The sequence below is a fragment of the Eptatretus burgeri genome, chromosome 5 (genome assembly GCF_056783735.1).
Source record: "Eptatretus burgeri isolate ZD-2024b chromosome 5, Ebu_testis_v1, whole genome shotgun sequence".
In the NCBI taxonomy this organism is placed as follows: Eukaryota; Metazoa; Chordata; class Myxini; order Myxiniformes; family Myxinidae; genus Eptatretus; species Eptatretus burgeri.
In genome coordinates this window covers 2,111,689-2,123,800 of record NC_140965.1, presented here as the reverse complement: position 1 = coordinate 2,123,800, position 12,112 = coordinate 2,111,689, and the positions used below count along the sequence as shown (strand labels likewise).

Genomic DNA, 12,112 nt, shown 5'->3' with positions numbered 1-12,112 from the left:
AAAATAAATAAAAACACAAAACTTTTACCTTTCAAATGTATTCCAGAACAGCGAGATAGGTGAGGGTAAAATATTACATACTGTACTCTGCTGTAAATAGAAAAAACAAGACTTAGCTCGAGATGATAATGATGCTGCGAGAGTGGGGAGTGGAGAACGGAGGCGCAGAGAGGGGGAGAGGCGAAGGGGGAAAGGGGAGAGTGATTCAGCGATCGGAAGAGCAGGATTAACTTTACGATGAAATTGCCTGCAGCATTGCCACATAGGAGAAGGGTAAAACGATCCTTAACCACCTCACCTTGAATCCTGGAGCAGATCTTTCCTGCTTGAAGAGGAAGATATCAGATGGCATCCTCTTCCAGAATAATCCAATTGTGTCAGTGTTAAAAACCTGGTCCACCATAAATCCCTTCACCTTGATTAGTTCTAGAAACTGCAGTGGGTAGTTTATCGAAGCATCATGGTCTGCCGATGCTGCTTCCCCGACTAATTTTACATGATGGAGGCCGAATCTTCTTTAGAATTTCACAAACCAGCCCGTGCTGGTGTGGAACTTGTGGGTAGCCGTAGTTGAACTGGAGCTTTCTGGTGCCTCATGGAAACGGTAAATCCACAATGATTTCTCCTGTGTCACCGGTCCACTGAAAGGCACTTTCTCGGTGTTTGGTCCTTAATCAAAACATTAAGTGCTTTTTTCATCATCCTTTAAATACAAGTATCACGGGACTGGAAAGACTTTTGTGCTTTGCGGAGCGCTGGCGGCAACATTTGCATGGATATTTGATTTGAACAGATGCACCGCACAGTAGATGCGTCGATCCAGTAATGGCGGCCCACAGATGCCGCACTTTCATCTTGAGCCAACCTATCTAATATCTCAATCTTTTCACTCAATGCCATAACCTTTCTCTGCCTTTTGGCACAACTAACTTTGTCCATCGCTTTACGTTTGCGTAGCACGAGATTAAAAGCGATGCACAAGAAACAAGATTTGTGATGGGAGATAATCGTACATGCATGGAACGGAAACGATGAATCAGCTCAGCTCAAAAACCACAATTGGTCAAAATGAAATCCCACGATATTCGAACCTGCAATATTTGAGGATTTATTGTCCACCAATTAAAGTAAATGACGATGGATGTATTCTTTCACAATATCATAATTTCCGTAAGTCCTCAACAAAGACCTTCATAATATCATGGGTTTTATGGTCCCTGGTCGAGTCGTTCAAGAGAAAATAGATGGAAATGATAACAAGGACCTGTGTAACCTTCACGATAAATGTCCTGCTTGAGAAAATTCCACATCATTATTTTGGCGGTGTATCAACAACAAACCGCTGCCTCAATCGCCGAGGCCAATCTTCACAAGACCCATGGTGCCTATCGGCTCAAAATGCTGTTAACTCTCGGATTGGTGGCTTTACACTGAAGGGAAAACTTAAAGGGAGGGAGTGAAGATAGTATATGACAGCTCCAAAGATGTCTGACTTTGCAGAGCATGAAGCACCAACAAGGTGGCTGTAGTACAGAAATTGTCGGTGGAGTTAGGATAACCGTCCATTCAATAGGTGGAACTCAGATGCAATCACGCACTCACGTGTGACTCTTTTTAGTTGAACAAGCCAAGCGTTGGTATAGACATTCATGATCTCCATGATAGCTACATAATAGCTCCAGCGGATAAGGCTGCTAATCATTTTGTTGTGGTTTGCAAAAGTTTTATTAAGAGAGTTAGGCATTGACATGGTTACTTTTACTAGTATAGGAAATAGCACATATGTTCCTTGTCATAAGTCACTTCAAGATGTTCTCTCAAAGCATCAGGAAGGCTTAGTTGATAATTTCAGTATTAAATGTAGAGTATAAAATGTAAAGTTAAAATATTAAAGGACCGTTTGGGACTCCCCACCCCCCCACCCCCCATCTACCTTCTCAACTCTGGATGAAGTCCTTTCATTCAAGCTTATGGGTCTCACTATCTGCCATGACCTTTCCTGGGAAAGCCACATTTTCAACCTGACCACCAAAGCCAGTTGCCGACTGGGAATCCTCTGTCGTGCAAAGTCCTTCCTCAGCCCACCTGAGCTCCTGACCACATAGAAAGCTTTCGTCCACAGCCTGATGGAGTACCGCTATCCTCTCTGGCTGGTGCTCCTGCCTCTCACCTTTCTCAGCTTCTCAGCTTCACGCTGTGGAAACCAAGGCATTTAGGATTATCGGTATCTCCCGGAATGAGGCTGAATCTTTAGGTCTCTCACACTCTCACCGCAGGCAGGTCGGTGGCCTTTCTGTCTTCTATCATCTCCTCTCCGGTCTCACCCCCCCCCCGCTCTGTCTTCGATATGTCCCCTCCCCATATTTCCGCAAAGCGCTCAAGGTCCGCCAGGAACCCCCTTCTGGTAAAACTACCAAAATCCCGAATCACTGCTCACCTTCACCCTGAAATTCCTCTTTTTCCCTGCCTTTGGAATAAACTCCCACACTCTCTTCAATCCCGTTCTTCCCTCCAGGCATTCAAAACAGCTGTTCTCCACCACCTCTTATCTTCCCCCATCTAAAACCTCGATCTTTTCTACCCCCGTTAATCCACCCCAATCCCACCTCCTTCAAATTCCCTGCTTTCCTTCCTGAAAGTCCCTGTAATGTCCATCTTTTATACCTCGTGTTCCCCACCGCATCCCTCTCGCTCCCACAGATCTCCTGTCTCTGTTCCCCACTGTTTTGTCCTTCCCCTCCCGCCCCTCGTCTCATGCCCCCCCTTGCTGTGCCTTGTGCGTTAGCTCTCAAAAGAGCCTCGACAGTGGATGCAAAAAAACAACAAAGAGGTAAATCTTTGTATTCCTCGGCTTTTCTGGATCCCTAAGCCTCATAAGAACCTGTACAAGTCTCGGTTTTTAGTGGGTGCGAGGCAGTGTTCCACCAAATAGTTAATGGTTATCGTTAACTCAGGGTTTCAAGTTGTTAGGGAACAGTTCAGGAAATAATGTTCAGCAATTGAGAAGGATTCTGGTATGAACACTTTCTGGAGCATTAATTCTTCTTTAGAGTTCTTACATAGGATAAGATGCCTCAATATCAAGTCAGTTGAAGTTTTCGATTTTTCAACTTCATATACAAATTTGGATTTAGTATTAGTATAGTGAGGGATTCACTCTTCAGAGTGATAGACAAGGTTTTTAACTCATTTAATAAGTTTTTATGTGTGAGGTTTGATAGAGCATTCTTTTCTAAAAAGAAATACTCATGTTTTCATCATTTCATAATACTAGCACATGCCCGTAAAAAAAAAAATAATAATAATAATAATTAAAAAAAAATAATAATAATAACAAGAATAATAAATAAATAAACCACACAGGCCGTTTCTTCACTCTCACGTGCCCGTACGTGCGTGACCGGAAGTTCGATATTATTCGCAGTTACGATTATTCACAATTTATTTTTAATACCCAATTATTCAATTAGCGCCAACGTATTTTACCTTTTCGCAATGTCGTGACAAGGAAAAACAAAAAGGGAAGAGAGAAAAAATTTACTTCCTGGTTCGGAGCATACCAGCACTCTGATGTTCCCGAAATTTATACACCGTCTAATATGAAAACGATCATAACTTGGGGCATTGTGTTTATCTATAAATGCGCATAAGAAATCGAGAAATTATTAGAATGCACGAAGTCATCATTATCCGGAAGCCCGTACGTTGTAACCTGTAATGGGGAACGCGGCTGAGCTTCCCTTCCCCATCAGCCACGCCCACGCAACAACGTGTCTTGTCATTGGTTTGTTAAATAAATGGCCATAACTTGGGAACCACTTGTCTGATTAATATCAAACCTTGAAAAGGCACATACTCAGGTCTCCAGCAATATACCTGGCAAGTTTCAACTAGATCGGACCAGTGGTTGGCGAGAAACAGCGGTCACAGACACACACACACAGAAACACACACAGAGATTGCTGGAATTATAGATAGATGAGGGAGAATGGTCTACTTCCAGAGAGCCAATGTGGCTTCAGAAAGTTTCGCAGTACAATTGACATGATTTGTGCTGCTCAACAGCTCCAGGAAAAATGTGTCGAACCAACCTTTGATCTTTCCACAGTTTTTATTGATCTAACAAAAGCTTTTGACACCATTAACCGTGAAGGTCCTTGAAAAAGAATGTCTAAATTTGGCTGTTGTGGAAGCAGTTTCCGGCTACCTCAAGACAGAGAAACGCAAGTTTAAGTTCATATACAAGCCGTTTATTCAGTAAAATAAAAGACACTCCTGTATACAGGAGGAAGACCCCAGCCTGCTACATCGTTGCAAGCTGAAGACTCCAATCTACATTGAATATTGTACGTATATATGTAGTTTCACCAGGGTGTGTCTAGAAAACAGATGGAACTTTGTGAACTTTAAAATTGCAACATAGAAGGATAATTGGTTTGTTTTGAAGCTTGCTTATAGCCCCAGGAAAGGGTGTGGAGGGGGGCGGGGGGTGAGATATTGTGGGTTCAGATGGTTATCAGATCGATAAGGTTTTGCAAGGTTGTTTACAACTTCAGAGGAATGTGTGTATGGGGGGAGATATGGTTGTGGTGCCGGGTATCGGTGGCGAGCACGACCGCTCGGGGGAGCAGTAGAGTCGGCTGCACTGAACACCTGGAATTTAGACCGTGACTCTCGGATCAGTACGAAAGGCACGGGTCCCTTACAGGACCATGAATCGCCAATAATTCGACCGCGTGGGGTAGAGTTAATTGACAAACTTCAATATACCTAAATACCCATGCGGCAAAGCTACCGGGGAATTCACACCCTCGACAGAGCTCGAGCCGGACGAGTCGTTACCGTGCTCGAACCGTGTGTAACCTGAACGGATGGTCACCAAGGCCTGCTGGTCCAAATGAACAATTTACCGTCTCCCAATTTCTCAACACACACCGTGCTAAGCCAATGAAAGAAATGACAGGGAATGAGCTGGGACATTCAACAAAAGGGGAATTTATTTATAATGGGGGGAGGGGAACATGCAAGAAGGCAGTGCTAAACCGACTAAAAGGCAGGAAATTTACAATGAGCAAAATAAAGCACTTCCACAATTGTTACTTATAGACGGGGCCCACGGACACACACACGCACACACAAATATTCAGAAAGAGATGGACCTCGAGGTCTTTATTGCCCCTTCAGCTCGGGAGTGAAGACGAGCTGAGGGAAGAGAACGTGGCTGGCTACCTGGCCGCGTTCGCGCGGCTGGACGACCACACCTACCCGGAGCACCAGGCACCAAGGAACGGACCAGGGCAGCCGAACCCAGAGGAGGCGAGACGAGATGATCTCCCGTGATGAGATGGTTGACCGCTTGTTGTAATGTACCAGACGAGACGTCTCGGATGCAGTCAGCCGCAGAACCAGACAGAAGCGCGCTTGAGCAGACGGGACGCAAATCATAAATCTTTTTCCGTCCTTTTTGGGGAAAGGTCCGCTCCCCCGTCCCTGCTCACATTGGGTGGATAGCGTGTCGCGGCTCCACCTTCTTGAAAAGGACCGCCCCGGATTTGGTCTGAGCATCGCCCATTGGGCGGAAAGTGACGCATATCCGTATTGGGCGCGAAGCCAGAACGAAGCGCACTGTGCCCATATTTGGGGCCAAGCCAGAGCGAAACACTTCATGACCATATTTGGTGTGAAATCCACACCGCCTGAGGCATGGAATTCCACCCACGCATGCATGCCGGCGAGCGCGCGAAGAGCGCGGACCATGCCACGGGTAGAAGGGTTGTTGTTAAAAGTGTAAAGATCCTAACTATAAAATAATTCACAGCACACGTACAATTAATCACCCATTAAACATAGGATGGACCCAAACTAGAAACACATACTTACCGATATAGCTGATCGAGAGGACCTGACTGTTGTGTGCAGTAAGGTTTCCAAATCCGCAACAATATTGTGGGTTCAGATGGTCATCAGATCGATAAGGTTTTGCAAGGTTGTTTACAACTTCAGAGGAATGCGAGTATTCTGCCCTCTCCTAGTTTTCCCAGCATATATTTATTAAATTATTTTTCAAAGCACTAAACTAAGCTAATTTTGTATTTTTACATTATTATAAATTCAATCAATAATCCAGTTTCCACAGTCTGCCGTTTTGTTCAAACAGATCAAGATAATGATTTGTTCTGCAAGAACAAACCTGCTAAAAATCTAAATTTGTCGTCGGCTCGCGGCAGGCTCGTTCCCACCGCGTCACCCAAACTTTCACTCTGCGGTGGGTTAACACTCTAGATCAGGGGTCGGGAACGTTTTTGACTCAGAGAGCCATCAAACAAAATATTTGGAAATCTATTTCAGTGAGAGCCATATAATATATTTTAAGACTGAATTCAACTGAATGTGAGTATAATAAGCCTCTGAATTTATTCTTTTAAATAATGTTGTTATAATACTCACCATTAATGGGACTTCTGGTGCTGCATGGATTTGCTGATGGCTTTGTAGTCTGGTTGGTACTTGGTGAGGTTAAGCTTCATGCAAGCGTTGAGGCTTTCATCCGTTAGACGTGATCGTCGGTTGGACTTGATGTTTTTAAGATGTGAGAATGACTGCTCACATGCATACGTAGATCCAAACAAGGTCAATACAGCAATACTCACACGCTGCAGTGTGAGGTATGTGACAAGAAGCGCGTTCCAAGTTTTGATAATCAGCTCGTCTTCGGGTTGAAGTTTTTTCATTTCTGTCCACATGTGCTTGCTCGCCAACTCCGCTTTCTGTCGTGCGATTCTTTCCAAATCTTCATTCAGTGACTTGAACTTATTCACCCACATGTCTGAGGCCTTCAGGTCAGCCACTTCTGCTTCAAAATCTCTGACGGAGACACCAGGAATGTAACTCAGGTCGGCTGTGTTCAGTGAACACTCGTTTGGATGGGTGATGAACTCAAAAAAACGAGTGTGCTCACGAAATTTTCCAAAGTGTGCTTTGAATGACTGTAGGAGACTGGATGTGAAGCCAGCTAACTGGTGGAGATCAAAGTTTTGAGTGGGCTCACTTGCTGTGCATGCATCTTTAAATTGTCTCAGTTTTTCAAAATGATGAAAAAAAAAAAAGTTATTCAAACTCCAATTTTATCTGCGAGCCAGATGCAATCATCAAAAGAGCCTCACCTGGCTCGCGAGCCACACGTTCCCGACCCCTGCTCTAGATGGAGGCTGCAACCCCAATGGGGGCCACCACCTCCCCATTCCACAGAGATGGGGGCACCCAGGCGATTTTAGAAGGAAGAACTGTGGGAGCTGGATTATTAAATGTAATATAATAATCATGTAAAAACCAAAATTTACTTAGTTCTTGTCTTTAATAAATTAATTAACTTAGTTTAGAAATGATTTACTCGTAGAGCGAATAGACACGCATGTCGATGGAGCTAAAATATGCATGCTGATTGAGCTTTGTGCACATGCTGAGTGAGCTTGAAAGAAAAACAAACACTCAGTCCAAATAACCTATTGTTAAGATGTATCTGTTAAATGAAATCTTGACCTGTGATCAAGATAGCAGAGTGAAACTAGAGGGGGAGCACTCGGGAGAGTGCAAAACCTCCGCCGCCAATACTGCTGGTTCACTCAAGTGAACCTTATATCTTATTCATTAAATATGATGTCAACAGTGCTGACAGAGTTATAGTGCTTTACTCCAATATTTTTTTTTTGGGGGGGGGGGGGGTGGGGGGGTTGGAAATCCCTAAAAACATGTAAAAATGCAAAAAAAAAAAAAAAAAAAAAAATCGAAATTTTGTTGAAAAAAAAAGTTGCAAAAATTTTTTTTTTCTCTAACATTTTTTTGGGGGGGGTTAGAAATCACTTAAAACATGTAGAAATGCAAAAAAATTCTTTTTGGGGGGGGAACAATTTTTGGGGTGGAGGGTTGGAAATCACTTAAAACATGTAAAATGCAACATTTTACATGTATTTTAAAACAAAAAAACAAAAATTCTCAAACAATTTTTTTTTTGGGGGGGGGGTTGGAAATCAATTAAAATATGTAGAAATACAAGAAAAAAATTTTTCTCAAACAATTTTTTTGGGGGGGGGGGTTGGAAATCACTTAAAACGTAGAAATGCAAAATAATTTTTTTTGGGGGGGGGTTGGAAATCACTGAAAACATGTAGAGACCCCCCAAAAAAATTCTCTAACAATTTTTTTTTGGGGGGGGTTACAATTCTTTTTGGGGGGGGTTGAAATCACTTAAAACATGCAGAAATGCAAAAAAAAAAAATCTATTTTTTTAGGGGGAGGTGGGGGGTAAAAAAAAATTACTTACGAAATAGTCAACTTGACCTCTGACCTTATCGAATAAAAGCTGTCTTGAAAGAAGGTCGCGGCGCAAACCAGAAGTTTCTATGATGATTCTGTACCAAACCATCAAAAATCGTAACGTCGACTGAAGCAAAAATCTCCATTTCTCCACGCAATTATTTTATATTATTTTATCAGTCACAAAACCGTAATATTCGGCCATCCACCAACAATCTTTACATAATCCGACGGCTTAGTGAGTCAGGCATGTGACGATAACCTTTATTGGGATAAAAAAATGACTTTTAAACACCATCTTTATCGAAAACACCGTCAGCGCGCACACGCAAAACCTTTACGTGATCAACGACGCCTCTGCTCAAGTACACTCCACCACGTGACGACAAGTGATGCGCGAGTGAAATATTTTTAATACAATCTTAAAACGTCTCCAAAACATCCGATTTTTAAAAGAATTTCGACAACCGAGTTTTAAGCGTCCTAAGCGATCGCAAAAACTGAAGACAAAATTAAAATCGAAGTGAAAACGAACTCTTAACGCCGACCGAAGCAAAAATCTCCATTTCTCCATGCAATTATTCAATATTATTTTATCAAGGTCACAAAACCGTAATATTCGGCCATCCACCAACAATCTTTACATAATCCGACGGCTCAGCGAGTCAGGCATGCGACGATAACCTTTATTGGGATAAAAAATGACTTTTAAACACCATCTTTATCGAAAACAGCGTCAGCGCGCACACGGAAAACCTTAACGTGACTCAACGACGCCTCTGCTCGAGCGCACTGCATCATGGGACGACCCATAACGCGGAGTGAAATATTTTTTATACAATCTGAAAACGTCTTCAAAACATCCAATTCTACCAGAATTTCGACAACCGAGTTTTAAGCGTCCAAAGCGATCGCAAAAACTGAAGAGAAAATTAAAATTGAAGTTAAAACGAACTCGTAACGTCGAGCGAAGCAAAATTACTCCATTTCTCCACATGAATTTACGGAACGATGTTTGACCTCACTGTGACCTTGACCATTGACCGATTGTGACCAAAATCTAATCAGCGCAAGCCATCACCCTCCTGACTCACGTGGTGTAATTTGACATTGGTAGCTTCTTCCGTTCTCGAGTTATGGTGCCCACAAACAAACAAGCAAACAAAACACACAAACAAACAAACAGAAACGGAAGTGATCAAAAAACTTACGAAATCTTTAGATTTCGTAAGTAACAAACAAGCAGTCATAGACTGGTACTTATGAAATCGTCAACTTGACCACTGACCTTGTCTAATAAAAGGTGTCTCTCGAGAGGACGTAGCGACGCAAACCAGAAGTTTCTAAGATGATTCTGTACCAAACCATCAAAAATCGAAAGTTTTGGATGTTTGACCTCACTGTGACCTTGACCTTTGACTGATTTTGACCAAAATCTAATCAGCGCTCGCCACCACCCTCCTGAATCACATGGTGTAATTTGACATTGGTCGCTTCTTCCATTCTCGAGTTATCGTGCCTACAAACAAACAAACAAACAAACAAACAAGCAGTCATAGACTGGTACTTACGAAATCGTCAACTTGACCTCTGACCTTGTCTAATAAAAGCTGTCTCGAGAGAAGGTAGCGACGCAAACCAGAAGTTTCTACGATGAATCTGTACCAAACCATCAAAAATCGAATGTTTTGGATGTTTGACCTCACTGTGACATTGACCTTTGACCGATTTTGACCAAAATCTAATCAGCACTAGCCACCACCTTCCTGAATCACGTGGCGTAATTTGACATTGGGAGCTTCTTCCGTTCGAGTTATCTGTACCAAACCATCAAAAATCGAATATTTGACCTCACTGTGATCTTGACCTTTGACCAATTTTGACCAAAATCTAATCAGCACAACCCATCACCCTCTTGAATCACGTGGTGTAATTTGACATTGGTAGCTTCTTCCGTTCTCGAGTTTTCTTTACCAAACCATAAAAAATCGAATATTTGACCTCACTGTGACCTTGACCTTTGACCGATTTTGACCAAAATCTAATCAGCACTAGGCATCACCCTCCTGAATCATGTGGTGTAATTTGACATTGGTAGCTTCTTCCGTTCTCGAGTTATCGTGCCTACAAACAAACAAACAAACAAACAGAAACGGAAGGCATCAAGAGACTTCCGAAATCTTTAGATTTCGTAAGTAACAAACAAACAGAAACGGAAGGCATCAATATACTTACGAAATCTTTAGATTTCGTAAGTAACAAACTAACAAGCAGTCATACACTGGGACTTACGAAACCATCAACTTGACCTCTGACCTTGTCGAATAAAAGCTGTCTCTTGAGAAGGTAGCGACACAAACCAGAAGTTTCTGCGATGATTCTGTACCAAACCATCAAAAATCGAATGTTTTGGATGTTTGACCTCACTGTGACCTTGACCTTCGACGGATTTTGACCAAAATCTAATCAGCGCGAACCACCAACCTCCTGAATCACGTGGTGTAATTTGACATTGGAAGCTTCTTCCGTTCTCGAGTTATCATTTTTTGGATGTTTGACCTCACTGTGATCTTGACCTTTGACCGATTTTGACCAAAATCTAATCAGCACTAGCCATCACTCTCCTGAATCACATGGTGTAATTTGACATTGGGAGCTTCTTCCGTTCTCGAGTTATCGTGCCTACCAAACAAACAAACAAACAAGCAGTCATAGACTGGTACTGACGAAATCGTCAACTTGACCTCTGACCTTGTCTAATAAAAGCTGTCTCGAGAGAATGTAGCAATGCAAACCAGAAGTTTCTAAGATGATTCTGTACCAAACCATCAAACTCGAATGTTTTGGATGTTTGACCTCACTGTGACCTTTAACCGATTTTGACCAAAATCTAATCAGCACTAGCCACCACCTTCCTGAATCACGTGGCGTAATTTGACATTGGTAGCTTCTTCCGTTCTCGAGTTATCTGTACCAAACCATCAAAAATCGAATATTTGACCTTGCTGTGACCTTGACCTTTGACCGATTTTGACCAAAATCTAATCAGCACTAGCGATCACCCTCCTGATTAACTTGGTGGAATTTGACATTGGTTGCTTCTTCCGTTCTTGAGTTATCGTGCCTACAAACAAACAAACAAACAAGCAGTCATAGACTGGTACTTACGAAATCGTCAACTTGACCTCTGACCTTGTCTAATAAAAGCTGTCTCGAGAGAAGGTAGCGACGCAAACCAGAAGTTTCTACGATGAATCTGTACCAAACCATCAAAAATCGAATGTTTTGGATGTTTGACCTCACTGTGACATTGACCTTTGACCGATTTTGACCAAAATCTAATCAGCACTAGCCACCACCTTCCTGAATCACGTGGCGTAATTTGACATTGGGAGCTTCTTCCGTTCGAGTTATCTGTACCAAACCATCAAAAATCGAATATTTGACCTCACTGTGACATTGACCTTTGACCGATTTTGACCAAAATCTAATCAGCACAACCCATCACCCTCTTGAATCACGTGGTGTAATTTGACATTGGTAGCTTCTTCCGTTCTCGAGTTTTCTGCACCAAACCATCAAAAATCGAATATTTAACCTCACTGTGACCTTGACCTCTGAACTTGTCTAATAAAAGCTGTCTCTTGAGAAGGCAGCGACACAAACCAGAAGTTTCTACGATGATTCTGTACCAAACCATCAAAAATCGAATGTTTTGGATGTTTGACATCACTGTGACCTTGACCTTTGACCGATTTTGACCAAAATCTAATCAGCACCTTCCTGAATCACGTGGCGT

The 12,112-nt window shown here is 42.4% G+C and overlaps 1 protein-coding gene across 2 annotated transcripts in view; it reads right to left on the bottom strand.

Annotated features, from left to right (window-relative positions):
* LOC147025699 (xanthine dehydrogenase/oxidase-like) overlaps positions 1 to 12,112 on the bottom strand; it is a 359,829-nt gene that overhangs the window by 327,028 nt on the left and 20,689 nt on the right. The window contains exon 1 of one of the 2 annotated variants that reach the window (XM_085880376.1): positions 5,881 to 6,297. The exons of the other annotated variant lie outside the window; for it this stretch is intronic. The gene's annotated coding sequence lies outside the window, so the exon portion shown is untranslated. Of the gene's footprint in view, positions 1 to 5,880; positions 6,298 to 12,112 lie in introns of those variants that run through there. 2 annotated transcript variants of the gene reach the window in all.